Source organism: Mus pahari, chromosome 1 (assembly GCF_900095145.1).
Source record: "Mus pahari chromosome 1, PAHARI_EIJ_v1.1, whole genome shotgun sequence".
In the NCBI taxonomy this organism is placed as follows: domain Eukaryota; kingdom Metazoa; phylum Chordata; class Mammalia; order Rodentia; family Muridae; genus Mus; species Mus pahari.
The window spans coordinates 65540642-65557415 of record NC_034590.1 but is presented as its reverse complement, the minus strand read 5'-3'; the positions used below and the strand labels follow the sequence as shown (position 1 = coordinate 65557415).

The window sequence follows — 16774 nt, the reverse complement described above, 5'->3', positions numbered from 1 at the left end:
TATATATATATATATATATATATATATATATATATATATATATAATTTGTTTTCTGTCATTGTAAGATTCATATTAGGAGCATATTACTTCTTTGTATGATTGTTCTACACAACATACAATGTACTCCATGTGGGATGGGATCATAAATATGATACCCAAGGGCCCAAAATTACATGTTTTAATGATAATATGACAATGTTATACATTTTTAAAACTTCTAGAGCTAATAAATTTCTAACATGACATTTAGAAATAGCAGATAATGTGGCAGATCTTGAAGTCATTGAACTATTAATCGCTTGTCTGCTATCACTGGGCATACTTTTATTGAAGGTACTATTTTCTCTACACCCTGTTATATTCAACAGCAAAGTAACAATTAATGGCTTTAGCTGTGATCTTTAGATAGTTATTTCTCATTTCAAGAACTTAGTGTGAAAAAAAAAATCTAATTTTTTGAAATTTAAAACCAGCCATATTTATGTGGTATAATTTCAGTTCCTATGACCTGACCAGATCATCATTGACACTATCATGACATGAGCACAATATCATCTGTCATTCAATGAAATCCTTGTGTCATCATTCTAAGCCTAGTTCATGAACCTTATCAAAAAGGACTGCAGTGAGACATGAGTATATTATTTTAGAGATGAGAAAACTAAGGCTTTGTTCATGCTTAAGCAATGGGCCCAGTGTATTACACTGATTGTGGCTATGGTATAGCAGAAGACAGGTTTGGCAGGCTCGCTGTAAAGTCAAGTCGTTTAGAGATATACACTGTAAAATGAACTCACACTTGCCACATCTAAGGTTAGTTTTGCATTTGCAGCTACTTCCTTGCAGTTTCCAAGTTCATCAGAAGAAGACAGTTTTATCTAATTAAATAACAAATCAAAGAAAAAAATAGCTTCTCCTTTTGGTAAGATATACAATTTAATAATTTATTTACTTTTAACCAAATGGTCTTTGGGGTTTTAGTATTTCTTTGTGAAAACATATTTTCATACACTGTAGCTGAAAAGGGCAATTAGTAATTCAGGAAACACTGATTATAAAGTTGTAGATATTTACATAGTTTCCATAAATTATAATAAAAGAAACTATAATTTTTTGAACTGGAATTCTGTTGAGAGTTTACATTTACAGAGTATCAAAATGCCAAATGTCTACATGCATTTCTAAAAAAAATCATATGTGGAAGCATTTCACCATATAATTTAATTAAATTCATTTCCATTCCAAAAGCAGTAAGGCTTGTTTGTATCTCTCTCAGGGGCTGACCACAGAGGGGTGACAAAGATCGGAGTATGCATATCTACTAGAAGGGAATACTTGAAAATAAAAGCAAACATTTCCCACACTAAGGAAGTAAGTTAGGTGCAACTACCACAAATAGAATATGTAATGACAGAAATTATAATAAAAATGAAATTCACAGTATCAGTTAAGAAACCATCTACCAGAACCAACTTAAGGCCCCAAAGATAACAAAACAAAACAAAACTGTACCTTGCTTAGTCAGATAACAAATATTTGAGTTAGAGAACTATTGTTTTAAGTTTATAATGTAAAACTCGATGAGCCTTAAGTACGGGATGTCCTACTCACAGAGACGGAAATCAATGCAATACGCATGAGGTTTATTGATCCAACATGGAGCTGTCCTGCAATCAGGGCAGATGTGACTCCAAATCTCCTACACACACACTTTTTATACAATTTAAGGGTCGGCCTTGATAACAGCCAGCTAGAGTTGGTTTAAGCCCACTGTTGGCCTGAGCTGACCTTTTCATTCCCGGCTTTAGAAATGGTAATTAGCCTCTCCTTGCCAGTGAGGAGGACCTTCCTTAAGCAGCATTGATGGCCCCAAGTGAGGTGAGGTCTTAGTCACCAGAAGAGGGAACTAAAACATTCTTGGTCCTTATCTGTGCCTGCCATGCTTTCTTGTAAAGCTTGTTTTGCTGGGACATTCCAGAAAGTGAGTGTTCCTTACTACCTTCTAGAGGAAGGTCCCCAGCATGCTATTCTAGCAAGGTCTTTCAGGTCATCTTAAGTTCTCTAAGGTCATACATTCCCACAATAACCCTTTAAAACTACGTAGATCTCTAAAACATATCCATAATGTCCCATTTCATATGCCTACACATAACAGCAGTGAACACTGTCACTCATTCATTTGCTTCATCAGAATTGCCTTTCATATTTGAGCATTTCATTCAGTTCTGAATGACTTGACACTCCACCCTAGACATTTGACAAATAGCCTTTCTTTTCTTACTACATCCTTCTCTTTCTTGCTTCCTCTTTTTCCTTATTTTGTCCAACAATTCCTATATTAATTTAACAATTACTTCCTGACTGACAAAGGATGATGACACAGGCTGTGTATGTGAATCTGAAGCAACAGTAGTTACTGAAGAAGGAAGCTTGGTTTTCATCATTGGTTGAGCTACTGGAATGTAGCACAGTTAGGTTGTTTGAAGCTAGAGGAAGGTACCATTTTCTTGGGTCAAACGTTTGTAGAATTTATCAACTCTATTTGTTTTAAACAAATGTTTCTCGGGGATGTATATCAGAGCCATAAGGAAGACAGGATGCTGGTAATCTGGTCTGTGAAAAGGAGATGTTTAGCTGCAAAGGATCTTAGGATAGTTCAGGATGGAAGCCATTAAATATTATTAAAAGAAGATTATCCAGATAGAACCTTTGGTATTTTAGCAGAGATTTCTCTTTGCTATATCAAGAGAAGACTTGACATTGCTCTAGAGATCCAAATATTCTGGGCTGAGAAGAGAGCAGTGCAGAACATTTCTTTTCTATTATTTATATTTTGGAGTAATTTCCTGGGCCAGTGTGGACAGAGACAAGGAAAGGTGGTCTCAGTTTGCACATGACCTTTAAGATGAAATAGTAGCAGAAGCTAGCATTCTTGTGTGATTAGAAAAGAAAATACAAAGGATGAAAGGGTTTTAATCTAAGCAGTGGTTATAATGGAGTCAAGCTTGAAAGCAAAGAACACTATGGGGTTACATGCTGATTCTTGGGATGAGCTTAGAGAAGTCTCTGCTACAATTCTTCCTTTGGAAGTTTTAGGAGAGAAGTATAACATTAGGTTAAAGATTTTGAGCTGAGATTAACATACAGTTGTTATCGGCAATTATCAATATATTATTTGAAAGTAATTTGGGAAGAGACCTAATGGGAGAACATTTACATGGAGAACATGGCTTAAAAGAAAGAATGAATCTGAAATTGCCCAGTGTTTGTGTGTGTGTGTGTGTGTGTGTGTGTGTGTGTGTGTGTGTGTGTGTAGTATTATTAATAAGAAACTGACAAAAGCATGTGGAACACAGTGCAAATGGAGCAGGAAGTGAGCCAACGGAAGGTGATATGATACAGGAAACCGTAAAGAAATTCCATCAAGTACATAAAGCAATTTTATAAAACAGAAGGTAAGATTGTGTTATGCACTCCATACAGCAGTAATTGGCATCCATAGTAACAGGTCCTTCTAAGAAGTCAATGGTTTAAAAGCTCCCTTGAAACTTGAAACGGGCTCCAGAGAAACCTGGAGGAAAAGACAGGGAACAAAGAATTCCACTCTTTGCAGGCTTTGGGTACAGAGTGGCACAACGTGTGGGGCTGGACAGAGGCTTAAGAAAACTGTTCCTCTTACTTTAAGATGGAATACTGAATAACATATTTATATGTAATAGAAGTGATCTGATGGAAAGAAAAGTGTCATCAGCATAGGAAAAAGAAGGAGCATTTACTAAGGAGAGGCCTGAGACTCATGACAGGAAATCAGGTTCAGTGAAAAGACTGAATACGCATGTCAAAGAAGCACAGGCTCACTCACTGAAAGAGGAGGAGCAGGCTAGATTCTGTTCTCTGTAGCAGATGTCACTAACATAATTAGCCACATTACTCTTCTATTGCTAATATCAAAGTAGTATGCATATGTGTAAAGAATGGAAAATACAAGGACAGTCTCAGTAGACAGAGTTGAAGCAAACATTTGTAGTGCTGGTTCCTTCTTTAGCCTGAGGGTAGTAACCTTTCTTCAAAGCCTTTAATTTCTGAGACCATGTACATATGTAGCTCATGGTCCTTTCTCACATTATTACAAACCCCTGCCTTCATTAACAGATCCTCTAGTAACTCTAATCTGTCCTGTTTCTACTGTGTCTATATGGGACTCAGCGATTCCCTAGGGAAATCTCCGCACCCCACCCCAGGCAGCATCACAACTACTCTTTTTTTTTTTTTTTTTTTTGGTCTTTTGTTTGTTTTTGTTTTTGTTTTTGTTTTTTCCAAGACAGGGTTTCTCTGTATAGCTCTGGCTGTCCTGGAACTCACTTTCTAGACCAGGCTGGCCTCAAACTCAGAAATCTGCCTGCCTCTGCCTCCCGAGTGTTGAGATCAAAGGCGTGCGCCACCACGCCTGGCCACAACTACTCTTATAATGTGCTAGTTACCTGTCAGAGAAAGAAAAAGTCCACTCCACAGACTGGACACTACTTCTGGTAGCTTAGGTGGTCACAGAATCTTTTACATCTGTATGACATGGGTATATGTATACTTATGCGTATAATATATGTTATCATTGACATGCTTAAATCTAAATCTTCTTCAATTTCTTTCTACAGAGACTTGAAGTTCTTGTCATACAGATCTTTCAGATGATTGGTTAAAGTCAAAGCAAGATATTTTATATAATTTGTAACTATTGTGAATGGTATCATTTCCCTAATTTTTTTCTCATCCTGTTTATCTTTTGAATAAAGGAAAGCTACTGATTTTTGTTTTTTTGTTTTTGATTTGACTGAGCACTGGGACCCCAATAGAAGTAACAGGGGAAGGACTGAAGGAACCGAAAATGGTTTGCAGCCCCATAGGAGGAACAACAATATGAACCAACCAGTACCCCCAGAGCTCCCAGGGACTATACCACCAATGAAAGAGTACACATGGAGGGACCTATGACTCCAGCTGCATACGCAGCAGTGGATTGCCTTATCTGTCATTAATGGGAGGGATTGCCTTGGTCCTGTGGAGACTAGATGCTCCAGCATAGGAGAGTTCTAGGGTGCTGAGGCAGCAGTGGGTAGGTAGGTATGAGAGCACCCTTACAGACATCAGGGGAAGGTGAGAGGGAATAGGGGATTTGTGGAGGGGAAACTGGGAAAGGGCATAACATTTGAAATGTAAATAAATAAAATAACCAATAAAAATGAAAATCACAATATTTTCCAGATCGACTCAGTGACTATGTTTTTGTCTGATTTCTGAGGATGCTATATGTCCAGAAAAAATAATTCTCAAATATAGTGTGTGAAGAGTAGACTGAATATGTAGTGACTTACATGAGCATATCTAGTTAAAACAAGCATGATATTAAGCAGCAAGATCTTATGTTTATAGTAAAGAATAATGCCCACAGCCCATTTTCTTTTTCTTTTTTTTTTTTTTTTAAGGTTTATTTATTATTATACATAAGTATGCTGTAGCTGACTTCAGATGCACCAGAAGAGGGCGTCAGGTCTCATTACGGGTGGTTGTGAGCCACCATGTGGTTGCTGGGATTTGAACTCTGGACCTTTGGAAGAGCAGTCGGGGCTCTTACCCGCTGAGCCATCTCACCAGCCCGCCCATTTTCAAATGATAAGAAAAAATGACTTTGGATTTAACTAAACATGATTTTGCTGAATTTAAATGGTATGAAAATGTTAAATTCACAGTTAACTCAGCAAGTATCTATTACAAGAAACAAAATTGGAGAAAAAAAATCCTTTTTGTTCTTACAAGGTGAGTATGGAATGGAAGTGATGGTGGTTAGTGGTACTGTTACTCTTTCAGAAGACCTGGCTTCTGTTCCCAGTGCCCACAGGATTACTCACAACTGCCCATAACTGTGTCTCCAGGGCTTGTCTGTCAAGCAAGCAGTTAGCAGACATACAAACAGTCAAAATACTCATACGCACGAAATAAAATAAATAAATCTAAAAAAAGTTAAAAAATGGGATTAAGCAAGTATAATTCAGAATGAGCAATTCAAAGTTTAGGATGTTCACAGAACCCTGAGAACAGGAAGGAAGGAACTAGACCCTTGAAAAGACAGAGCAGGGTGAGTAAAGACCTCTGTGTAGATGCTTGACCAGAGATTAGAAAGAGTGCATAAAATCACAATGGAGTTTTCAGAGTACTAGATGAGCAATAGTCCAGAAAAAGAAACTAGCCCCAAACCAGGCATCCTTTTCCAATTCAACTGACTAACATGCTGTATAGAGACCATCCAAGCATGGGCATATTATAATCAGTATGTCTCATATATACATAGATGACACTTTGTATCATAGTTGTAAATAAGTGTACAAGTTTCTTGTAATGTCGCTAGTGTATACAACTTACAGCATGGACCATAAAATTTGTTTTAAATACTTCTCTTCATTTCAAAATAACACATATCCGTTTCATTCAGAATATTACATGTTTAGCAGTGGTTTCTTTCATAGACACATTTATTTCCATAGCTCCAAGAGAATGTATTCAGCTTGACACACATTTTACCTGTTAAATGTTGTTTTTCTATTAAAATTCATAAAGTCAAGGAAAACTCCAATTCAATAGAAGTTAAATGCTTTACCTCCCACCTGTCATCTGCACAAACCATATAATTTTCCTGAAATTATGCAAAAATTAGCTAATTAAGTTTTAATTTGCTAATCCTTGCTCAGTTAAACTAGTGACATATGTAAATTGGCTGCTAAGCCTTTTCAATTTTTCAAAGCAAATGATAAACAAAATTTTTTGAGTTTAAAAAAATATAAAGAATTTTGTAATTGACTTAATAGAGTGGTAGATAGTTTGAGGAATCCTGTATTTTGTTATAAGCAAAATTCAACATATTAAAAAAAATTCAATTTAATTCATGCTTAAGTATGATAATTATAATAACATAAGACCCATAAATATATAAGAATATAGAAAATATTAGTGGGCCTCAAAAAGACAGTATACTCCAATGTTTATTTATGAGATTATACTAATTTTATAGATTTTCTAAAACAATCATTTAATCTTATTTGCCTGAAAAAATAAAACAAAGAATCTAGTATAATTACTAGAGAATTAATTATAATCAATTAGCATTGTATTTCATTAAGAAATAAATTATCAAATATCAATATGATTTCTTAAAATCAATATGATTTCCAAATTATGGATAGATCCATATTACTATAGTTGATGTAGTGAAATATTCACAATTAAGGCATCTGAGCTTTTGGAAGGTATACTGTGCCTACAATTGTGAGAACTTTTGCATATAGAAGCCTCACATGCATGAGCTAATAGCAATCTACCAAGAGTTTTAAAAAGAATACAAGATATTAAAGGTAACCAACCACTTGAGTTTCTTTAGGGAAAGTCTGTTAAATGCTCTATTTTTTGACACATATTATACTTGCTTATAACATTATTAATTATTGTAGCACTGGAGATTCACTTGCATGCCAGACAAGGGCCCAGTCCTGATCCAACATTGTTTACAGTATTTGAGTAAGATTTTGAAGATCCTAAAATGATATGAAATGTCATTCATCTAAGAATGGAGAAAACACTCTTGGGCCATTCTCACGTACTGTTTGGGAAAAGCCTCATATTTCTACTAGTGCAAATAACTTTGTGGCAACATAAAAACAATCCTGGGGCTTACTCTCTCTACTTACTTTGGTCAAAGTACTACAGCTTGACTGATTACGTCCTCTACCTATCTAAGGAGACAATTGTTGAATAAAACAAAACAGTGAAATTGATCACATTCTTGCTGAAATCAAGTTACTAGTCAGCTTGCTTATTGGCAGCATTTTTAGATACAAGTTATTAGAGTAGGGAAACTTTGTGGAATAATCACCTTGACTTCTACTGAAGCCAAAATTCCTAGCACAGTTCTTGGGTTCTTGGTGATTTCATCTGCCAAGTGTTTATATGCATGACCAAGCTTGCTTTGAACCTTATGCTTATTTTTCTTTGCTCTGGGAAATTTCCCATTATTATAAATATTATTAACCTTTAAAATAATGTTTTACATCATAATGTGTGACCTAATCTTGTAAGTTCATCCAAATACCACAACTAGATAAGATTCCATACCATTATGTGATGAGTCTTCCATTCTTTTGCTTACACTAGGAAATTATTTAATTATTTAGTTAAATGAATATATTCTTGAAAGGTTTCCCCCAAATATGCTGTCCAATAAACATGGTATTGATAAAACTACTAAAATTAATTAAATTAATTTCATTAAAACCCATAAATATATATAATCTTACAAACTTGACTTTAAGAACATTTATGCCACTCACTTATATTTTATAAATATACTTTCTATTAAATGCCCATTAACATTCTTCAGAAGACCATTGAAACAATTGTCAATGTGGCAGATTAGCAAACATGCGAAGAGCCACTTACTATGAAGGGTATTTCATGTTATAGCAGTAGAGAATAATCAACCAGAAATTAATCCTTTTCATGTTGTGATGCATATAACTGTGAAGTGAAATGCGATCTTGACACTGGGAATTACAGTTGCTTGCAATCAGGCAAGAGCAATGCAATTCAAGTGACACCATTTTGTGAGACTTCAATTAGTTCACACAATGGGGGACTTCATGATGACAGGAGCACATGTCAAACTAGTATCAAAGGGTTATGAAAACAGAGTCACTTCAGGGAATCAATCGACTGCTGCCTCTTCTCATCAGTCCACTTAGATGTTACTCTTGAGTTGATTAATAGGGAATCTTGTGGAGGTTTGCGTTTCAGAAGTGGATCTTGGTGAACTTTCATTCTTTTTATTGTTGCTCCAGTAACACAGGCTAGTCTCATTATGTAATGATGATAAAAGTCTAGAGAATCCTTCAGGATTCATGGATGGAGAAAGGTAGTCCTGTGTACCAGAAGAGTTGCTAGTTACTAAAGCTTATCTATATTTGTTCTTCAAAAATATGCTGCAAATGTGCTTTTTTGCTTTCTTGAGTTAAATAGATGGTAAAAACAAACTAAATGAAGTCAATTCATATTCATCTTGGAAATTCTTATAAAAAGTGATGGGTATATTTGACTCTACTATAATAGGTATAATTAAATGTGATAATATATATGCAACCTATTCATCTGTTCACATGACTAAAATCTGTGCTTCCTATACATTCAGTGTTGTGTTAAGTGAACATAAATGGTAATTCTAGCACTTAAGATGTTTTCTTGTTTACCAAGTCTGAAGAATATAATTTCTTCTGGGATTCTAATCACAGGTTCAAATGCCTATTTTACTGGTCTCATTATCAGAACTCTAAAACAAACACAAACACTAAAGAGTGCTAATCGGAATGTAATACACACAATCATGTATCCTAGAGACAAGTGTAAACAGCACTTTCACCACAAAAAACAATGATGTCTTCTCTTAGATAAGATGAACCAAGAACATTCTGCTGATTCTGACACTCTTTAAAAATAGGAAGAAGAAGGTTTAGTGTACAGCCAAAATCATACAACAGCTAGGCAGAAAACTGGCACACTGAACAGATGAAAAATCTGTTTGTACAAACCAGGCTCTGGAGGCAAATGCTTACTATAAAACAACCCCCACTTAATGAGAATTTAAAGAGGTCCCAGGGTAATTGAGGCTATGTCTGGGACTCAAGCAGAGTTGGCGCTCCAGTTTAGACACTAATAGAATTCTTACCTGTTCAAGACTAAAGAGGAATCAAGGGGTGTTTTACAATTTAAAACTCCATAATTTAAGACAATTTGGCCTATGGGAGAAATAGTCACTTTTCCAAAGCCAAATTACTAAATATAATTTTGTTTTTAATGAAAAATTTATGAAGTATATACAATATTGGGGAACTTAAGATTCCTCATGTTGGTAAGTTTTATTAGAATGAAGTACATTAGAAGGTTATGTTTGTTATGTTACAAAACCAACTAGTTAAAAATAAAATATTAAGGACATTTAATCTATAAATGAAGAAAATAACAAGAAGAGGAGAAACTTTGTAATTAAGGGCAGTGTTATCAAAGACTGAGAGTGAAATCTTTGAATTATGTCAAATTATAAATTTTGTTGAGGTTAGCAAAATTACTTTAGAAATTATTGGTCTCTGAATTTTTAATTACAATATTCACAAACATTAATAATTTAAGAAATATACCTCTGGGTGATGACATCTTCAAGGCTCCTAAATTATCTATCAAGGATATTAATTTCTGTTAAGGCAATACATTTACAGAAAAGTATGAAGAAAAAAATTCATATATTTTTACTGAATCAATCATGGTTTAATGCAGTTACACACTAAATTTTGTATTGATTTTTGTACCAATGTGCATCATTTTATTTATTTATGTATTTATTTAAATGAATTATTTATTTAGTTTTATTATTTTTATAAAATATATTCTGATTTTATATCCTCTCCCAACTTCCACTTTCTATCTCCTCAAAAAATTATAAAACAAAAGCAGAAAGAAAAAAACAGAAAGCAAAATCAATATTCAAGAGATCATTAAGACAAAAAACAAAATATAACAAAAAACAAAATAGAAACAAAAAACAGAAATTCCAAAAAACATACATGGGCTGAAACTAGGCCCCCAGCACATATGTAGCAGACATGTAGCCCAATCTCCATGGCTGCCTTGTCTGGCCTCAGTGGGAGAGGATTTTCCTAATCTGGCAGAGACTTGATGTGGCAGGGTAGATGATATGCAGGTTGCCCTATCCTCCCAGTCCCCTCAACCTCTCAGAGGAGAACGGGAAGTGGTATAGGGGACGGACTCTGTGAGGGCAGGACTGAAACCAGGAACGGCTTTTGTAATATAAGCAGACAGACAAACAAACAAACAAACAAGCAAGCAAATAAAATACCATTCACTTGGTTTTGTTTTGACCATCTAATCCTAGGCATGGTGCCCTGGAATTTGATTGACATAAACAGTGGCGTTTCATTAGAGGAAATTGATTCTCCCTTTGCCAGCAGTTATCAGTTGGAAGTAGCTCCCTTTTTAGGGTTGCGGCCCTTGTCCACTTCACCTCCAGAGCGCTGGGACTCTATTTTCCTTGCACCTATACAGATGGTGTGTGTGCTACCACAATGAATGGAGTTCATATATCCATCTGTCTTGTTGTATATAGAAGACACTTTTTCGTTGGAGTCACCCATTACTTCCAGCTCTTATAGTATGTTTGCTCCTTCTTCCACATAGATCCCTGAAGAAGGATTTGATGAAAACATCCCATTTAGGAATGAGTGCTTTAAATTATCTCACTCTCTTGAAACTGCCCACTTGTTTTCTCTTTATACCCATATATTATAAGAAAGAGTTTCTCTGAAGAGGGTCGATGGATCTATCAATACGTCATTAGGGGGCATTTTGCTGCTATATTCTTTTTAGCAGCATAACAATGTTAGGTTTTCCCTTAGGACCATGGACTGTTGAGTCTCAGGTTCTTGGACACTTTAGAAGTGTTAGTTATGAGTTTCATCTCATGAAATGGGCCATAAAGCCAGTTTTTTTTTTTTTTTTTTTTTTAAAAAGTGGTTAGCTTTGTCTGTAACTATTGTGGCAGTATTATACCACAATGTCTCTCTAGCAAGTCTCTGCCAGTCTCGAGGTTTACAGCTGTATGATGTTGAAAGTTGTCTTGCTGCTCTAGTATTAGCTGAATACCTTCTAGAACCACGAGTGTTTGTCAGCAGGGGTGAATCTGTCAGTTAGGCACTAGATGTATTTCTCTGTGATTGATGATATAAGAAAGAATTGGCTCGTATAGAGAGTCTTTCCATCAGGTGGTTATGAAGCACAAGCCTGTGTTGCTTTGGGGGTTCAATGGGACTCTTTGGACCAATGACTCAGCAAAATGTAACCCGTTCCTGGCACTGGAGGTTGCTCCTGGAGGTATGTCTTGTTAGAGAATTCTATCCCCTATTATTTGGTGACTCTGTTTAGATTCCTTCCTCATGTGTCTACATGTTTGAGGAAGACTCCACAGTGGTAGATTTCCACACATCTCCTCAAGTTGGCTAGTGTCTTAGCTCCCCTATCACATTCCTCTCCTGCTCTTGTTTTACATCTTCCTCATAATTCAATTCTCTAGCTTCCTCTTATTTCCCTATAACTCCATATTCTTTGTCCCTTTCCTTGTCCTTGGATGATCCTCTCATCCTCCCTTATCCCTTCCTAGGTACCAAACCTCTGTGAGTATTTGAATTTTAGCCAACATATCAAAACTTTAAAGGTTTGTATCCGCATATAAGAGAAAATATGCAATATTTCTCTTATTAGGTCTGAGCAACTGACATCAGATATTTTTTCCTAAATGTAATCCACTACACAAACAAACAAAAAGACAAAAACAAGAACAAAAATCTTATAAATTTTATCATGAATAATACTAAATTTTGAATGGTGTTAGATTAGTCTGTAGCTTGTCTTTCTCCTTGAAAACTCTTTCTCTGTCTCTGTCTCTGTCTCTGTCTCTGTCTCTGTCTCTCTCTCTCTCTCTCTCTCTCTCTCTCTCTCACACACACACACACACACACACAGGACCTTGTCAGTGGAGCAATGCATAACTGAGCTGCTCAGAGCATACATTGCTGTTGGGAAGAACCAAAGATCACTTCCCAGCCCATGCTGCATAGTTTGACGTTAATTATAACTCTAGCGTCAAGGTATCTGGCACATCTTTTCGCTTTAGTGCAATTGCATTCACGTTCATGTACCCACATGTAAAGAGACAGTTTTTATTTTCTTGTTATACGTTTTTATTTGTGTGTTTGTTTTCTTTTTTCTTTCTTTTTTTCTTTTTTGTTTTTTTGAGAAAGGGTTTCTCTGTGTAGCCCTGGCTGTCTTGGAACTCACTCTGTAGTCCAGGCTGGCCAAGAAGCTCAGAGATCCACCTGCCTCTGCCTCCCAAGTGCTGGGATTAAAGGTGTGTGCCACCACTGCCCGGCGTTTGTTTTATTTTTAAAACAGTTTCTAACTACATAGTCCTATCTGGCCCCCAAATCACTACATAGTCCATTCTGAATGCAAACTCAACATCCATTTGCATAATAACTAACACTACACCATGTACTACCTTACACCATTTGTAATGTGAGAGAAAAGGCCAAGTCCTGTTAGTTTCTAATGACCATGCTTGAAATAATACCACATCACAGATGATTAAAAATATTAAAATCAGTGAATACACTATTTATATAATCTATTCCAAATAGAGGTTTTCTTAACCCTTAATATTTCTTCCATAGAAACAAATGCTCCTCAGTAGAGCTACTAGAAATGAGAAAATGGAGTGAGAAAAACGCAAGTCACTTTTCTTAAGGGTGTGGTTTATGGGAGCTGATGATGGCCCAGTGATTGCTTTCCTCTCTGGGAAGATATTGGCAACACAAATTACATTCTGTGAATTAAAAATTTAAAAGTATACAAAGTTAAGGGTGTGGAGGTAGTGTGGATCTTTGAGGAAATATGGATTAATATGATCAAAATACATTGTATGAAATTCTCAAGTAATTCATAAATACATAATATTTATGCATAAGCACAATGTTTTAAATCTGTCTAGAGAAAAACTAAGATTGTTTGCAATCTCATAGGGAATGCACTGTGATACATGAAATAAAACAATGGTGGAAGAACATCATCTGGTGTACACGGTGTCATAGGAATATGCATGGCTTATGAGAGGTTCGGTGTGTTATATATTGAGGTTTGAAGAATGGCAGGAATTTCCCCTCCTCTCTTGCAAGAACAATGAAAATTAATTATGTAAGAAGGATAAAATTTAGAAGGGCAAGGGCAGAAAACTAAGACATTGTTTGGTATGTTTGAGTCCATTGTGATCAGCCTCTTGAGTACTGTACAGATTATCAGAAAGAACTCTTCAATTATGTAAGATGCAAATATTTTAGGAACCACAGAGAAGAAACTTTTGAGTTGACACTGTATGTTTAATATGTCAATCGTACCCAATTTTGCCATTGTGATTTTTTAATCTTATTTATCACTATGTTTCCCTTCCCTCTTCTCCTCTCAGGACCCCAACCTCCTCTCTCATACAAATTAAGCCCCTTTCTGTCACATATAAAAAATATAAATATAAATATAAATATAAATATAAATGTAAATATAAATATAAATGTAAATATAAATATATACATATATATGTATTTATATATGTGTGTGTGTGTGTGTGTGTGTGTACCATACTATATGAAAATAAAACTACCAATCAACCAGACCAAAAAAAAAAGTATGAAAAGAGCCTATAAAAAAGGCATAAGATACCAAAACCCACTTGTTCACATGTTCACTATAAAGGCAAAAGACAATCTTTACACTTTTTCTTTTACAGGGTTCCTGAGCCCATGAAAGACATTCTACTCAGAGCTGAGCGTTTCAAGTTCTCTTACTCTGTATAATGTATGGGTGTGAGTTTCTATATCTTTTCTGATGTGATGTAGAAGGAAGCTTCTTTGATGGTGGCAGAGTAAAGTACTGATCTGTACAAGAGATCAGAAGAGATTATTAGTTGTTTTGTTGCTACATTTTAAAAACTTGTATTTATTTATTTATTTATTTATTTATTTATCACTTTAGAATTGTAGTGGTTGGTTTTTCCCCTAGATACCTGGGTTCTCTAATCTAAGATTTTTGGTCTCCCAAACACCATTAGGTATATCTTGTTGAGTCTGCCTTAAGTCAAATCAGTTACTGGTTGGTAAGTCTACAACTTTGTGCGTAATTTCCCTATCATATTCTGTAGGTAGCAAACCATTGTTGATTCAAGGGTTTGTGGCTATCTGGGGCTCTTCATTTGGTAGCCTGCAGAGTACCTTCCTGTACCAAAGATGCCATAATGTGGGGATGAAGACTCTATGTAGACACCAGTATGAATTCTGCACATCCAATTGTGTAGCCATTGTATTCAACAATGGGGCCTTGCTGTCAGTTTGGAAAGAGAAAATTACAGTCCTGGCAACAACCTGGGTTGTTTGGAGACTGCCATAGGATTCCTTTGGTAAAGAACTCACTTAGATGTAAACCAGTCCCCATATTGGAATCTTTATTTAGTGACAAGATATGGCCACTTGAGGCTTTATCTGTCCAATTATTTGGTGATTTCTGTTAGATCACCTTCATGTATGTGTATATTAGGAAGTTCCATAAGCCATGTATTAGGTTTCCATACTACTCCTAAAATGGCCCTTAATTCTAGCTGTTTCTCCTCATATTCCCTCTTTCATCCTTCTTTTTCTCTCCCCCTGCTCACCTGATTGTCCCATTCCAGTCCACCATCCACCCATAAATACTTATTCTATTTTTTTCTTTTCTAACAATATCTCTGTGTACTCTAGTCCCTAATTCTATACTCAACCATTGTGGTTCAATGGGTTCGGTTAGCATTGTCTTAACAACTAATATCTATATAAAAGTGAATATGAAGCAGTTTTGGATAGATGACCAAGAGTAGTATAGCTGCTTTGTGAAGTAAGTCCAATCCCATAATACTGAGGAACCACAGCATTGATTTCCTAAGTGACCATATTGTTTCACTCCTACCAGTAATAAACGAGTGTTCCCTTTGCTCCAAATCCTCGCCAGTATATACTGTCACTTGTTTAATTGGTTTTAACCATTCTGACAGGTTGTGGTGATTTAAATGAAAATGGCTCTCATTAGGACCATCAAGAGTAGCACTATTAGGAGGTGTGACTTTGTGGGATTGGATATGGCCTTGTTGGAGTAGGTACGACCTTGGAAGAGACATATAACTTAAGTTGGACTTTCAGGTTTATGAAGCTAAAATCAGGCCCATTGTCACCTTCTCTTCCTGCTGCCTGCTGGTGCAGATGTAGAACTCTCAGCTACTGCTCTAGAACCATGTCTGTCGGCTTGCATCCTGCTTCCTGCTATGACAATAATTGACTAAAACTCTAAAACTATAAGTAAGTCCTAAATAAAGTGCTTTTTTTCTTTTTTATTAGATATTTTCTTTATTTACATTACAAATGTTATTCCTTTTCTTGGTTTCCTCTCTGAAAATCTCCTACACCCTTCCCCTTCCCCCTGTTCCCCAGCCCACCCTGATTCCTGACCCTGGCATTCCCCTCTATTGGGCATAAAACCTTTACAAGAACAAGGGCCTCTCCTCCCATTGATGACCAACTAGGCCATCCTCTGCTACATATGCAGGTAGAGCCATGAGTCCCACCATGTGTTTTCTTTGATTGGTGGTTTAGTCTCAGGGAGCTCTGGGGGTACTGGTTAGTTCATATGGTTGTTCCTCCTATGGGACTGCAAACCTCTTCAGCTCCTTAGGTACGTTCTCTAGCTCCTCCATTGGGGGCCCTGTACTCCATCCAATGGATAACTGTAAGCATCCACTTCTGTATTTGTCAGGCACTGGCAGAGCCTCTCAGAAGATAGCTATATCAGGCTACTGTCAGCAAAATCTTGTTTGCATCTGCAATAGTGTCTGGGTTTGGTGGTGGTTTATGGGATGGATCCCAGGGAGAGGCAGTCTGTGGATGGTCATTCCTTCAGTCTCAGCTCCAAACTTTGTCTCTGTAACTCCTTCCATGGGTATTTTGTTCCCCCTTCTAAGAAAGATCAAAGTATACACACTTTGGTCTTCCTTCTTCTTGAGTTTGAAGATGTTCCAACTTGTAATAAGGACAAATGCTCCAC

At 36.2% G+C, this 16774-nt stretch overlaps 1 long non-coding RNA gene across 1 annotated transcript in view; it reads right to left on the bottom strand.

Annotated features, from left to right (window-relative positions):
* Window positions 1-16774, bottom strand: part of LOC110338783 — a 674342-nt gene that overhangs the window by 119686 nt on the left and 537882 nt on the right. The gene's annotated exons all lie outside the window — the stretch shown is intronic.